Source organism: Myotis myotis, unplaced genomic scaffold (assembly GCF_014108235.1).
Source record: "Myotis myotis isolate mMyoMyo1 unplaced genomic scaffold, mMyoMyo1.p scaffold_m19_p_17, whole genome shotgun sequence".
Taxonomy (NCBI): Eukaryota; Metazoa; Chordata; class Mammalia; order Chiroptera; family Vespertilionidae; genus Myotis; species Myotis myotis.
This window is the reverse complement of record NW_023416321.1, coordinates 14,161,237-14,177,618: the sequence shown is the minus strand read 5'-3', so window position 1 is coordinate 14,177,618 and position 16,382 is coordinate 14,161,237. Positions and strand designations below refer to the sequence as shown.

Below are 16,382 nucleotides of genomic sequence, written 5' to 3'. Positions count from 1 at the left end.
AGAATGGGTCTTTTATCCTCAGAAGCTATTATATATTTTTCCTTAAAACAAAAGAACAAGAACCAAAAAAGAACAGTGCTATGACACACTGGTAACAGAGTCCAGACATATCTATCTGCAATGAAGACAGAACTAAAATTATTTTTAACACACTAACATTAAAACCAAAAGAAACCAAAACACATACATTAGCCTATGTTTTTACCACAGCATTGGGAAAAAGAATTTGACCCAATATAAAGTGGACATTGCTTTGTGGAAAGTCACGATGTTCAACAGACAGAGGAATTTTCTTAGCTAGTATTTATGAAATGTGTTTTGAGTATTTTTGAATTGGGAAGGGCAAAGGGTGGAAAGACACACACAAAGAAAGATGTACAGCTAAAGACACTAGTAGAAAAACTCACTCTTGTGATCTGGGCTCCCAAATTAGAAGGATTTGCTTTCAATACATCAGCTGAAAATGTCACATCACAAAGAAAAAAAGTAAAATAAAACAAGAGTGGAAGAGAAAAAAAAAATAAAGCAAGCATTACTACACAAGCTCTCTTAGTGAATCTGCAAACTATTATACTGAACAATCAGGGACAAAGCCATCAACTCTAAAAGGGGTGGGAAGAAAGGAAGCTCCTGTATAACACATACATGTGTACGTTTACACAGACTTGACATAGTAACAATCCCTCCTATATAAATGGAAGTACTGCCTTTTTTTTTTTTTTTTTTTTTTAAGGAAAAAAATGGTTATAGAACTCAAGGAAAGACCACTGCTGTCTAAAAGCAGTTAGTCTTATTTTCATTTACCTTTATTTTGAGGACGCTCAAGTAACCAACAGCTGGCAAAATTGTTTTACTGAGGCTAGTTGCCCAGAATTACGATTTTTATAAAAACCACTTTAAGATGGATGATCAAATATTTTAAATAAACATGGATTCCAATTTCCTCTTTCTGAAGAAAATGAAGCAGAGAGGAAGAGCCTGTCAGAACTATTATATGATTACTAGAGCCTGTCAGATCTAGTTGGTTTTTTCTCCTCCCCAAACACTTAACAGAATGAATGTATGCTTTTTTCACATCTGCTATTTTCTCTCAGCCACCCAATATGCCTGGAAAATCTACGGGTGTCTATTCATTTCCTTCCCTCTTACAAATATCTCATCACTTTTAGGAGTTATTTCAAACTATAGAACACTGTCTAAAAGAATGAGCATTTTGCCCTGGCCAGGTAGCTCAGTTGGTTAGAGCATTGCCAAGATTGAGGGTTCGATCCCTGGTCAGGGCACGTACAAGAATCAACCAATAAATGCATAAGTAAGTGGGAAAACAAATCGATGTTTCTCTCTAAAGTAAAAATAAATAAAAGGATGAGCATTTTATCGAAGTCTGGAGTCTCCAGGATAAGTCAGACAGTGCATAGAGCCAATTATTCAGTAAGCCACTTTGTGTGACCTTGAAGTTGATGGAGATAGGACTATGTCCACATCATCCTGAAGATACTCTATCTCAAATTCCTACCACAACACAATTGGAGTAGGAAGGGAAGAAAATGAGATGCTGTCAATAAAAACAAATCCAAGTTGCATCACCTTCTATGCAAAGCTATCCTGGTACTATATAGGGTGCAGCAAATACTCCTATCACCTTTACTAACTTTATAGTCAAGTCTGGGGTCTCAAAAGTAGAACTGGGAACCCTAGGATTCTAACCCAAACCTTAGAGACAGGGCTTAGCAACTGCCTCAAACCCAAAATATATTGGAGGTCTCTTTCAGATAAGGGCATTCTGATAATAAAAATGAATTCCTAACTCAGTCTCTCCTTTCTACTCAAGGTCAAACTAAATGATCCCTCCCAAAGTCTCTACTGATCGCTCATAAGACAGGATTTTTCTTCTTTCTGAACTGTCTTATTAGCACTTTGTAGTAACACTCATCTAGCAACCAACATACTTTGCTCTGACTACACTTATTCCTACCTTTCAGAAAGGTTTATGGATAAAGTTTCAGAGTTGAAAAGTTGGGTTCTAATCCATTAATTACTAGCCAAGTGGTTTTACCTTTTTTGAACTCCAGTTCCCTCATCAGAAAAGAGGGCTATTTGCAGATTTATGAGATTGTCAAAATAAATGTAAAGCACGTAGAATGTCAAAACTGCACAGTACTGACTCTCCCCCTCATCTTTATTTGGGCAAGGACTAGGCTTATCTTTATAATCAACCTTGAAGTACACAGAGCAATACTAAGTCTACAAAAGGTTTAAGTAGTTGGCGAATAATTTGGCTTAAACATTGGATCCTTGACTTTTCCCCATATAATTTTTTACCATATGTAGAAAATTTTGATTATGAAATGTTTTCATATCTCTAGTGGGGACATGATTCAGGTTATATAATAAGGTTTTCCTAGTTATTACTCTATCATAAGGAGTTTCATTCTTTAGAGAATCAAAAAGTCTAAAATTTTAAGCCCTTTTTCTTCTGGACAGAACTGGGCCAAATGCCAAAAAAGTTCCTGACCAGAAACTTCTCAATTTCCTAAATAAAAAGTAATTCTTATAGAAAGATACAAACCCCATTTTATTCAGTTTCTTCTTAAGGTGAAGAAAACTGTAAATGCCCTAAAGAAATATAGTCACTTTCTGTTCCCCTTTTGCAAGTAAAAAGGGTGAATCGTTCCACTACTGACAAAAAGAAAAAAAGAAAAAGAAAAAGCAAAGGAAAAAAAAAAGGTATGAGACCCTAATTTAGAGTCAGGTTTTCCAAAGATGCCTATTTTATCCTAAAAGGCTACCAAGCCTGGCTCACTTGCCACTGAATATCCATATGAAATTCTCTCTGTGATTATACTTTTACTTTCCTCTTAAGTTTTAAAGAGAATTACAACTTCAGATAACTTCTTCAAGGTGAGACTAGAAAAGCAACACATCTATAAGAGAAGAGAAAGAGCTCATGGAAGGAGAACAAAATTATAGATGTGCCATCAACCCAAAACTCTTTTCAAAGGCTGAGCAAATTCTATATCATAAACAAAAGTTCAAGTTAGACTCTAAACTGGGACACAGTCTAATCTGAATGGTATAATTAATCATTTAAGCTTATTACAAAGCCAATATATAATATATGCCCTTAGCTCTAAAATTATAAACTATACTTTCTGAAGAGTTGTTGATAAATTTGCTTATTTCTTGAACTATTAATGATTATTAATAAAAAGTTAAGCCAAATAACCCATTTTTAGCTGGAAAATATTTGATTCAAGAAAAGGAGATGGACCCCATTCAAATGAAAAGTTTTGAAGATCCTGTTTTCCTGCAAAAAACCAATAGCATGTTTCCAAGTATACATTTGTGGCATAGAGCACAAAGGGAAGAAACATTTCGCATGGAGTCTGAATCACATGGTAGCTGGGGTTTCCACTAAAATTCTCAAAAAACCAGTAGAGGGAAGACCTTAACAAACAACCCAGTGCTTGGAATACCCATCTACATAATAACTATGGTTATTTGGGCTAAAGACCACTTCAAATGTAAATAACATTCCTGCTTTTTAAACACAGCTAAATAGCACTGCGTTGGCAGAAAAAAAAAAAGTCTATTTCAGAAATAAACTCCTGCTCCACTATCCAACTATAAACAAATTAAACCAGGGAAATTCGAATCTGGTAAATCTTACCAGGTTTTTAATGTGGGTGATAAATTTGCCCTCATCATCAATAATGTGGAATGTCAATAGCAAGGCATGGCACTGTATTTAAGTGGGGAATGAATGAGATAAAGATATTTCTATACAGCTTTCCCTAACAAAATATTAAGGTCTGAGTCTAATAAAATATTTTTTGTTATCTTTTGATGCTACTCTTCTTTCCTCTATCAAAACAAAATTTGATGCTATAAGTTTATTGAGTATACTTTACTAGGAATAAATCTTACACGTATTTTACACCTGTTATCTCAATTTAAAAAATAAAAACGATAGTTCCATGTGAAAAAAATTTCAGGCATCAAAAAATAGGCAGAGAGTATTTCCTATTGCCACTTAAATTCCTATGTTCTAATATTTACTCAACTTTAAAGAGAAAACCTGATTTTGTCTCTTTAGGGTCAAAGGATTATCTTTCTCTTACTAGACAGCCACCCCTCTCCCCAGAACAGGGACTTCCTTTTTTACTAACCCTGCAATATACACACACCATTGTCTATGGCACAAGAAATGCTCAATAAACATTTATCAAATGTCCAGTTTTAAAATGAGTTGTTGGGAGAGGAAACATATACATATACTTTTTTGTATTATTTTTTGGTTATGAACAGAGATGGGAAACAGTGAGTAAAGAAGGGGTGATTGTATGCACCTCAATCTCTTTCTGGCTAAGCATAATCTGGCCTTTTCTGACCCTTAACCACTCCCTTTCCTCTACGTTAACAATCCTGCATATCCCAAATCCATGGCCTCCTCTCCCCACTGTTTCCTGCTTCACTCTCATAACATAACATTAATGTGGATTTTCTCTCCCAAACTGGAGTAATCATACTATAGTTGTTACTTGGCCAGGTTATTCTGATTCAAGTCTGTGTTTGATGCCTGTGGATGAGACCATCCAGAACATCCCTATGTGGTGAGAGAGGGAAAACACCAGGAGAGAACACAGAGTCTCAGCATTACAGTACGTAGAGAAGGAAGATTATAGTTAAATGATTAAGGAAGTCCAAATTGCTAGATAGTAGATGTAAATTCTTTCTTTTAGCACGTGCATATCAGTTAAGTGATGAAAATGAATTTTATTCAGTAACACAGAAAACCGAATGTTTGGTAACAGAAAAAAACTAAACACTAATGCTGATTATAGATACTGAAAAAATCAGAGGGAAAAAGAAAAGTATACATTCTTTTAAGAGTAGTACTAATTAGTCATTTAGGGCAATACTTACATTTTATGCCCAGTTATTTTGTAACACTATGACTCTTAATATTATTTGGTGAATATCAAATTAATGCCACAAAATCACTGTGTAATGCTTGCTTTGTTATGTTCAGGAATTCAGCAAAAGGCCTTAAACATACGGTATATTCTTTAATACCAGGTGTGCCTGCTTTATTTTACACACACACACACACACACACACACACACACACACACACACACTCTTAAGCTGGAAAAATGAGGTCTTAAAAATAATTTTATTGGAATATAATCCACATACCATAAAATTTACCCATTTAAAGTATAAAATAAGGTGGGAATAGTACATCCCAAGTTGTGCAATCATCACCACTATCTAATTTTAGAACATTTCCATTACCTCAAAAGAAACCCCATGCTCATTAGCAGTCATTCCCCGTTGTCTCTTTCCACCCAGACCCTGGAAACCTAACCTACATTCCATATAGATTTGATTATTCTAGACGTTTCATACAGATTAAATCATACAATATGGGCATCTTTATGACTGGCTCCTTTTACTTAGCATAATATTTGCAAGGTTTGTGCATAGTGGATTTCTCAGTAAGTCATTCCTTTTAATTGCTGAATAATATTCCATTGCAGGGATATATCACTTGTTTACCCATTCATCAGTTGATGGATATTTAGATTGTTTCTACCTTTTGGCTATTATGAATAACACAGCTATGGACAATCTTGTTACAAGTTTTTGTGTGGACATACATTTTCATTTCTATTGGGTATATACTGGCCATATGGTAACTTTATATTTAACATTTTGAGAAATTGCCAAACTGTTTTCCAACACTATTAACAATGTAGGAGAGTTCCAATTTCCCTATATCCTCTCCAACACTTGTTAATGTGTCTTTTTAATTTTAGACATCCTAGTACCTGTGAAATGGTATGCTATTGTGTTTTTGTAGATAATGAGGTTTTTAAAAATATATATATATTTATTGATTTCAAAGAGAGGTAGAAATATCAATGAGAGAGAATCATTGATCAGCCACCTCCTGCACGCCCCCTACTGGGGATCAAGCCCACAACCTGGGCATGTGCCCTTGCTGGAATCAAACCCAGGACCCTTCACTCCACAGGCTGACTCTCTATCCACTGAGCCAAACAAGCCAGGGCTGTGGATAATGAGTTTTAAGTGTATCTACATGGCCCTCTAGGTCCTATCTGGAGGCAAAGATTTGCCCTCTATGTAAAATTTGAAGGATTATAATTCATAAGAGCTGCTTGAGCTCAAAGCAAATGGAATAGCAGCATCCCAGTTCAGAGCTCTTTTCAGCATTGTCATTCATAAACTCATTATTCCTTAAGTTACTTTAACTTTTCTGACTATAATACAACATACAGCCTTAGTCTAGAATCTCCACCAGTGCAACAGTGTGATAAAAATATAAGCAGGTCCTTGAATAATGTAGTTTCATTATAAAGTTAATGAGAGGGAAAAAAGAAAAATTAATTCCCAGCATGGGTTACTGTCTGTAGTTTGCACATTCTCCCCATGTCTACGTGTTTGTTTTGTTTTTTCTTTCTGGATACTCGTTTCCTCCCACACTATAAGATGAATTGGTGTGTCTACACACTGTCCCTATCTGAGTGAGTGTGAGGGTGTGTATGGGTGCACAGTGCAATGGAAGGATATCCTGTCTAGGGTGTATGCTGGCCTTGCTCCCTGAGCTATTGGGAGAGGCTCTCATTACCTTCAAACCAGATTGAAAAACAATTATTTTCTTTGTTTTTATTAATCTTTCTTAACTGTATGTATAGCTCTCACATTTATTTCAATGTTTAAGTTTGGTGGTATTTTGTGACAAGAAATGTACTCTAAGAACTTAGCTTGTTTATATTATAGTCTATGGTAAAATTGGTTTTGTTTTATGTTGTTTTGCTTAAGGTCTCAATTACCAAGAACCTAAATAAGGTAAAATCATTTTTACTCAAATATGGATTGTGTGCCAAGATGAAGAACAGAGTGAGAAATACATAGTGAGAGAATACAGGATTTTACCAGCAACCTTAGCTCTCAAGAAGGTCTGTTTTAGGGTTATTTCTGCTCACAAGGCAGACAGCTTCCCTAAACAGATGCAGAGTTTTCCAAGGCTGTGATAGCTGGGTGCAAGACGTGTATTCCCAGCAAAAGTAGAAGTGGTAAGTAAGACCGAACAGGTGAAAAGCCTACTCATGCTCAATTTTTAGAAGACTGGCCAAAGGACGTAAATTCTTTTATTAAGCAAAACATTCCCAAAGAAAATGACATCCAGAGTGGTACAAAGTATCACCGAACCTAAAGCTTTAATCTCTCTGCTATAGGTTATTAAACTAAAACATGCTTACCCGGCCTGTGTGGCTCAGCAGTTGAGCACCAATCTATTAACCAGGAGGTAACAGTTTGATTCTCAGTCAGGGCACATGCCTGGGTTGCAGGCTCGATCCCCAGTGTGGGGTATGCAGGAGGCAGCCGATCAGTGATTCTCTCTCATTACTGATGTTTCTATCTCTCCCTCTCCCTTCCCCTCTGCAATAAATAATTAATTAATTAACTAATTAATTAATTACAACCCCCCCCACAACTTATGACATCGTCAAGTTTTAAGATGTATACTTCTCTTCACAATTGCTTTGCTTTTCAAAGTAAAATCTCTTCAGAGGTAAATTGTGCTAAGTCAACATTTATGAAGCTTTGGGATTCATAAATACTACAAAATTTTCTTTACCTATTTCACATCTTTACAATAATTTATGGTTTTCTAAGGATAAACATTCTATAAAGACCCAAAATATAGAGTACCTATGGAATATCTTCATTGGTATATGATCTTAGTGGTTTTGCTACTTTCTATTTTAGCTTTAAAATCACCTTCTCTTGCCTTGGTTTTTTGTGTTGTTCCCTTCCACCCCCAATTGAATATCAAAGTACCACTGAAAGAGGAACCCAGTCCATATTTATTTAGAGCTGCAGTGGCTTGCCAGAGGTACAACTAGTTTTGATGTGCTTTTGTTCCTGATGTCATATGTGCCAAGTACACAGAGGACTGAATGCAGTAAAATATCTTGCAAGGCAAAAATCCAACCAGGAAACAATGAGACTTCAAGTGGAAAGTGACCCCCTCCAAAGTTGAATGAAATCTGTAAGTGATCATTCCTTTCATGATCACCATGACATTTCTCAGAAAATATTTAAAGTCATAACTTATTTCATTCTGTAATGAGAAAAACTCTAAATTTCTGGTCCTTAATAATACACATTACTGGGTACTGAAGTAGTCAACTAAAAGTATGCAATGCTATCAAAAAGTTATTGTAACAGTTTAGACCAAGTTAACTAAATCATATAGTAATATGTTCTATTACAATTTAGAATCAAGAAGTTACTGATGATTGCTATAGGCTTAATTTGTTTTAGTTCAGCTATTTAAAGCTCAGGAAACCACTGCTTTTATAGCTAAAACAGACCTTCGTATTAAATAAGATTTCAGTCTTTTCAAAAAATGTAAAAAATTATCAGGGTTTTCACAATGAAGTTATTCAGCTGAAAGCACTCTTTCCTCTGACCGAGATATTGATTCTACAAGTTAAAGGAATTTTCTTAAAGCTGCTTTATAATACCAGATTTTGATAACTGGATGAGACTACCACTGATGGTTATGAAATTGCAAGAAAGTTAGACCCAACGCTAAGGTAGCTTTTCAGTGTGCTACTTTCCCAGTATCAATTAGAACCTGTGGGAGCTTCTGTGTTGACAGGAGGGAAAGATTAGGTCACAAACTCAAATGTTTAGAGGAGTTTGGCAAGTGATATAATGAGTCACAGAAGTTGACATAAGAGGAAAGATGAAGTGGAAACCAGAGTTAATTGGAGAGTTAGTGCATATGCATGCCTTTTTGATGAGATAGCAACTACTAGTTTTAGCCAGCTGTTACGTTGAAATGTATAACTAATGTTCTCAGATATCTTAATTTTTCAAAATAAGCCAAAGCCTGAATTATATAAGTCTCATTATTATTTATTTTTACTTCTAAAAGATATTTTTATTGATTTCAGAGAAGAAGGGAAAGGAAGAGAGTGTTAGAAACATCAATGATGAGAGAGAATTATTGATCGGCTGCCTACTGCACGAACCCCTCTAGGAATTGAGCCCACAACCTGGGCATGTGCCCTGACTGGGAATCGATCTGTGACATCCTGGATCACAGGTTAACGAGCAACCACTGAGCCAAACTGGCGGGGTTATAGTCTCATTTTTAAAAATTGGGAACCAAGTGAAATTAAAGCGGAAAAAACTACCATCACAAGGGCCACACAAAAGACATCTGTGGGATAATTTATGGTCTCTGGTTTATCTAGTAGAGCAGCGGTTCTCAACCTGTGGGTCACGACCCCTTTGGCGGTTGAACGATCCTTTCACAGGAGTTGCCTAAGACCACCCTGCATATCAGATATTTACATTGCGATTCATAACAGTAGCAACATTACAGTTATGAAGTAGCAACAAAAATAATTTTTTTAAAAATATATTTTATTGATTTTCCAGAGAGGAAGGGAGAGAGATAGAGAGTCAGAAACATCGATGAGAGAGAAACATTGATCAGCTGCCTCCTGCACACCCCCCACTAGGGATGTGCCCACAACCAAGGTACATGCCCTTGACAGGAATCGAACCCGGGACCCTTCAGTCCACAGGCCGACACTCTATCCACTGAGGCAAACCGATCAGGCAACGAAAATAATTTTTTTAAAAAAATATATTTTATTGACTTTTTACAGAGAGGAAGGGAGAGGGATAGAGAGTTAGAAACATTGATGAGAGAGAGAAACATCAATCAGCTGCCTCCTGCACACTCCCTACTGGGTATATGCCCACAATCAAGGTACATACCCTTGGCCGGAATCAAACCTGGGATCCTTGAGTCCGCAGGCCGATGCTCTATCCACTGAGCCAAACCGGTTAGGGCACGAAAATAATTTTATGGTTGGGTCACAACATGAGAAACTGTATTTAAAGGGCCAGAAGGTTGAGAACCACTGTACTAGAGGCTAGTGAGGAGACCCTTAGTGGCACAAATAAGAGAGTAAGATCGAAAAAATCCTGAGTAGGTAACAAGGCACCAAGAAAGAAAAGCAAAACAACAAAAAAATAAGGCACTGACTGTTGCTGTGCTGCTGTAAATTTACCTCTGGGGGGGAAAATGTTCTTTGGAGTTTGAAATTTAAGCCATTTGAAAACTAAAGAAAATGGTTTCTACTGTCATATCAATTAGCATACGTGTTTTTATTTATTTATTTTTTAAGTCTTTTTTTTTTTTAAAGTATATATTTTTATTGATTTCAGAGAAGAAGGTAGAGGGAGAGAGAGAGAAACATCAATGATGAGAATCATTCATCGGCTGCCTCCTGCATGCCCCCTACTGGGGATCGAGCCTGCAACCCAGGCATGTGCCCTTGACCGGAATCGAACCTGGGACCCTCCAGTCCGCAGGTGGATGCTCTATCCACTGAGCCAAATCGGCTAGGGCCAGATGTGTTTTTTAAAAAAAGATATGCAAAATAATTAAAGAGGCAGGCAGGTAGAGATGGAAAAATGTTTAGTTCCAAAGTCAACTTTAACTTAAGTTAACAAAGGTAGAAGATATCTTTTAATACTTACTGAGCACTCAGGCATATCAGAATCAACTTACAATATAAAAAAGGAATCACTGGGTTATCTCTTGAAGAATGGAAAGGCATATCCTTTAAGACCTCAAAATGTATTGAAATGATTACTTTAAAATAAGGGTTAAACTGCTGAAAAAAGCCAAAATATCCAATTAGCTTTTTCATCTTTGAAGATCAAGCTGGGTCTTGATATTTGTGTATTAATGACTTCCTTCACAAAATGCCTTAGAAAATTTGACGAAAAACTAGTGAATAGTGAGAGGCAAGACAAAACAAAAACCCCACAAATGAGGGTGACTCCGTAGCCCCCTTTTGAGAGATTATTTGTACTTAATGAAGATATGGGCATGTTCAGAATCCTGCCCATCCTAAAAATTTTTAACGGTGAAAATTTGATGGAAGATGCAAACTAGGGATTACTAGCACAGGGTTGGATGTACTTACCTGTTATCTTAGATTCATAATAATCCTGTGTGCCTTCCTGGAAGACAAGGCAGGGTGTCTTTATGATTTTAAAGCATAAATTTGGAAAATGGTAGGTCCACTTGTATGGTAAGTTCATGTCCATCAAAGAGGAATAATAAATAGGACCTACCTCTCGTAGGGGTTATTTAACTGTGTTGTATCACAGTCAATTAGAGGCTCCTTAGAAATTTTATATTACATACTTTATTGATTTCTGAGAGGAAGGGAGAGAGATAGGAGAGATAGAAACATCAATGTTTAAAGAGAGAGAATCACTGATTGGCTGCCTCCTGCACACCCCCTCCTGGGGGTTGAGCCCACAACCCGGGCATGTGTTCTTGAACTAAATCGAACTCGGGACCCTTCAGTCCACAGGCTGACGCTCTATGCGTGGAGCCAAACCAGCTAGGGCTCCTTAGAAATTTTAAGTGGAGGGAAAAGTGTAACAATACAAAAGTTTAGTGCTGTCTGTTTTTCTGTTTCTATATTTATAGTATTCTGTTTCAAGATTCTACCACTTCCAATAAGACAGCAGTATAAAGAAAGATGAAAAAGCCTATATTTCAACCAAATAAAGAATATGCCACCAAAAATAAACAAAATTAACAAAATCATACATCTTTTTAAAAAATTTCTTTTTAAAAAATATGTATTTTTATTGATTTCATTAATATCAGAGAGGAAAGGAGAGGGAGAGAAACAAAAACATCATCGATGAGAGAGAATCATGGATCAGCTGCCTCCTGCACGCCCCTAGTGGGGATCGAGCTTGTGACCCAGGCATGTGCCCCTGATCAGAATGGAACCCGGGACCCCTCAGGCTACAGGCCGACACTCTACTGAGCCAAACTAGCCAGGGCTCTTTTTTTTACACCTTACATATGCTTTTGATCAAGGTGGAAGAATAAGCTAACATGCGTTCAACATTAATTACACCAGCTAAAAATTTTCACCCCCAGACCAGAGATCATAGATACTTATCTACACTAATAAAAGACAAAGATGCTAACTGACCATACTTTTGCTATGCCCTAAGCCACGCCCACCAGCCAATCAGAGTGACTATATGCAAATTAAACCAGCCAAGATGGCGGCCGGCAGCCACAGAGCTGAAGCAAGCAGGAGGCTTGGTTCCCTGGGCGATGGAGGAAGCCAAGCTTTCCCCCTGCTCTGAGCCGACTGTGGCCTCTGCTCATAGCAACAAAGTTTCAATTATAGAAGACAAATAAATCCCAGATACCTACTTCCAGCCAGCCTCCACTGGGAGCTTGGGTGGTTGTGGCCAGCCTACAAACAGCCATCAGCCCTCACCCAGGATGGTCACACCCTCATGGGGTGAGGGTCCCCGCTGGGGGGCTTGGCCAGCCTGAAAACGGCCCTCAGCCCCTCACCCAGACTGGCCAGGCACCTCAGCAGGACCCCCAACCCTGAAGGGGCTGTGGCCAGCCTGCAAATGGCCGTCAGCCCCTCACCCAGGCTGGCCAGGCACCCCAGTGGGGATCCCCACCCTGAAGAGGCTGTGGCCAGCCTGCAAACAGCCATCAGCCACTCACCCAGCATGGCCACACCCTCATGGGGTGAGGGTCCCCGCTGGGGGGCTTGGCCAGCCTACAAACTGCCATTAGCCACTCTCCCAGGCTGGCCAGGCACCCCAGCAGGACCCACACCCCCACCCTGAAGGGGGTATGGCCAGCCTGCAAACGGCTCTCAGCCCCTCACCGAGGCTGGCCAGGCACCCCAAAGGGCACCCCCACACTGAGGGGCTGTGGCCAGCCTGCAAACAGCCATCAGCCCCTCACCAGGCTGGCCAGGCACTCCTATATAATAAAAGGGTAATATGCAAATTGACCCTAACAGCAGAACGACTGGGAATGACTGGTCACTATGACACACACTGACCACCGGGGGCAGATGCTCAATGCAGGAGCTGCCCCCTGGTGGTCAGTGTGCTCCCACAGGGGGAGCTCTACTCAGCCACAAGCCAGGCTAACAGCTGCCAGTACAGCGGTGGTGGCAGGAGCCTCTCCTGCCTCCTCAGCAGCACTAAGGATATCTGACTGCAGCTTAGGCCTGCTCCCCGCTGGCAAGTGGACATCCCCTGAGGGCTCCCAGGCTGCCAGAGGGATGTCTGACTGCCAGCTTAAGCCCAATCCCCATGGGAGCGGGCCTAAGCCAGCAGGTGGTCATCCCCCAAGGGGTCCAAGACTGCAAGAGGGCACAGGCCAGGCTGAGGGACTCCCCCCGAGTGCACAAATTTTTGTGCACTGGGCCTCTAGTCTATATATATAAAAGCCTAATATGCAAAGTGTCCCCTCAGGAGTTCTACCGACCAGGAGTTTGATCGCATGCTATGATGTGCACTGACCACCAGGCGGCGGTGTGGAACAAAGGAAGGTCCTGGCTGGCAGCTGGCAGCCACTAGGTACCCTACCTGTGCAGGAATTTCGTGCACTGAGCTTCTAGTACTCTATATTAATGGATAAGGTAGTCCATAAATTCTCTATAAGAAATCCTTAATTTTGTATTTTCATTTTGATGATATAGAAAAAAGAGTAATAAATGAATATTTGAGATAATCTAAATGAGCACTTTATAAATATTGATAACTGGGGAGTTAAAATGATAGAGATTTGTTTGTACCAAGCAAAGGCCAAATGATATCACAAAACCATATACATTTGAAAGTTTTTAGTCTTCCTAATAGAATAGGTTTCTCAACCTCAACACTGCTGATTGACATTTTGGGCCAGGTAATTCTTGGTTGCAAGGAACTTTTTTGTGCATTGTAGGATGTTTAACAGCACCCTTGGCCTCCACCACTAGATGACAGTAACCCTGTTCCCCTAGTTGTGATAATAAAGAATGTCTCCAGGAGCTCCAGTGGCGCAATCGGTTAGCGCGCGGTACTTATAAGAATGTCTCCAGACATTGCCAAGTATCCCCTGGGGGACAAAATCTCCCACTGCAATAGGAAAAGTGATGAGAGAACGAAGTCAAACCAAAGTGCACAGGAGAATAAACAGGTCAAATTCAAATGAACCAGAACTGTAGCAATCTCTACTTCTCTCAAGTTGAAAGAAATACCACTAAAACATTATCATCCATCATATTAATGTTGTCAATGTGAATTTTATTAGTTCTACATTTAATAGTAAATCCATTTTTTTAGCTTTTGCTTTGATGGATTTCCCCCTTAAAAGGCAAGTGTACGCATTATTCAAATTTGAATTACATTTTTCCTGGTTTATTCTTTTATAATTAAAACTTTACTCAAGAGACTTCTCATCAATTAAAATGTAACTTTTCTAAATGTCCACTTGGTCCCTAACGTTTCTTCTGGAATGTTTTTGATTAATCACAGAGACTACTTAATTGAAGAAATTCTCAAGAGCCCAAAAAGATAAATATATAATTAGGCATAAAATGTCTTTCTTAAATCCATAAAAAATAACCCCAAAGTTTGAATTATATATACACTGAAAAGCTGCAAAAGTTACTAAGTATTATTCACTGTTGCATTCTTCTTTCTTGGCAGATCATTCTTTAAAGGAGTAAGGCAACTGCCAATATATCTTGTCCATATACAGGGTGGAGTAAAAGCAGGTTTACAGTTGCTCAAATGGGAAATAATAATCCCATCTAATATAAGAGTAATATGCAAATTAACCATCACTCTGTCACTCAGTCATAAAGATGGTGGCGGGCACGGAGCTGGAGCAAGCAGCAGGCATGGGTTGCCCCCAGCGATGGAGGAAGCCAAGTTTTCCGCCTGCTCTGGCAGGCACTGAGCTCCGCTCAAGGCTACAAAGTTTCAATTATAAAAGATAAATAAATCCCAGAAAAAAAGAAAAAAGAAAAAAAGGAGAGGCTGGGAGCTTGGGTCGCGGGGGGTGTGGCCAGCCTGAAAATGTCCATCAGCCCCTCACCCAGGCTGGCCAGGCACCCAAGTGGGACCCCCACCGTGATCCGGGACACCCTTCAGGGCAAACCAGCCAGCCCCAACCCATGCACCAGGCCTCCATCCTATATAATAAAAGGGTAATATGCAAACTGACCCTAACAGCAAAACGACTGGGAATGACTGGTCACTATGACACACACTGACCACCAGGGGGCAGATGCTCAATGCAGGAGCTGCCCCCTGGTGGTCAGTGTGCTCCCACAGGGGGAGCTCTGTTCAGTCACAAGCCAGGCTGACGGCTGCCAGCACAGTGGTGGTGGCAGGAGCCTCTCCCGCCTCCTCAGCAGCACTAAGGATGTCCGAATACAGCTTAGGCCTGCTCCCCGCTGGCAAGTGGGCATTCCCCGAGGGCTCCCAGGTTGCCAGAGGGATGTCTGACTGCCAGCTTAGGCCCGATCTGCCCCCCCCCCCCCCCCCGCGGGAGCGGGCTTAAGCCAGCAGGTGGACATCCCCTGAGGGGTCCCAGACTGCAAGAGGGCACAGGCCGGGCTGAGGGACCCCCCACACCCACCAGGTGCACAAATTTTTGTGCACCAGGCCTCTAGTTAATAAATAATAACACAAGAATAAATTCTGGCTCTAGCTGGTTTGGCTCAATGGATGGAGCGTCGGCCTGCAGACTGAAGTGTCCCAGGTTTGATTCCGGCCAATGGCACATGCCTAGGTTGTGCACTTGATCCACAGTGGGGGGCGTGCAGGTGGCAGCCAATTAATGATTCTCATCATTGATGTTTCTATCTCTCTCTCCCTTCCTTTCTGAAATCAATAACATATATGTGTGTATTTAAAAATAATAAATTCTGTGTTTTGCACACTCACAATTATAAACCCACTTTTACCCCATCCTGTCTATGCTCTTTCAATTTCTCTTCTTCAAATCAGGCAGAGCTAACAATATATTAAAATAATGTCCAAACGTGTATAAAATGTTGAAAATCTGTCTTAAATAAAAGTCTATCAGTAAAAGAATCTTGAATTGGTTAGATGTGGTTAAATGTGGAAGAGATTGTTGCATAAAGTATAATACTTCAACCAGCTTGAAAAGTATCCCTGTGGTAGTAAAAGTAAAGCTTAGTCAAAGCCTGCCTTTTACCTGTGCTCTGAAATCTTTCATTGGTTGAAAAATAAAGCAACAGTTAAAAAAATGTTGGTTTAACAGGTTCAGCTTACAAGAGCATTCCAGTAAAGCCCATAAATCTTACAAACTTAACAAATACAACTATGTACCCCCCCAAAACTGAAAAAGTTATGCTAAAGTCACCCAAGATCAAATGGCTCACAATTCTTTAATAAGCCAGAACTGTGCTGTAGATATAAAGATTAATTTCCTCCTTCTAAAATCCCCTGGG

The 16,382-nt window shown here is 39.5% G+C and overlaps 1 protein-coding gene and 1 pseudogene across 15 annotated transcripts in view; one reads left to right on the top strand and one right to left on the bottom strand.

Annotated features, from left to right (window-relative positions):
* The window catches only part of GPATCH8 (G-patch domain containing 8), a 73,905-nt gene that overhangs the window by 10,266 nt on the left and 47,257 nt on the right, over positions 1-16,382 (bottom strand). Inside the window, exon 2 of one of the 15 annotated variants that reach the window (XM_036339561.1) lies at positions 408-457. The exons of the other annotated variants lie outside the window; for them this stretch is intronic. The gene's annotated coding sequence lies outside the window, so the exon portion shown is untranslated. The remainder of the gene's footprint in view (positions 1-407; positions 458-16,382) is intronic. 15 annotated transcript variants of the gene reach the window in all.
* On the top strand, positions 2,571-2,688 carry LOC118672558 (annotated as a pseudogene).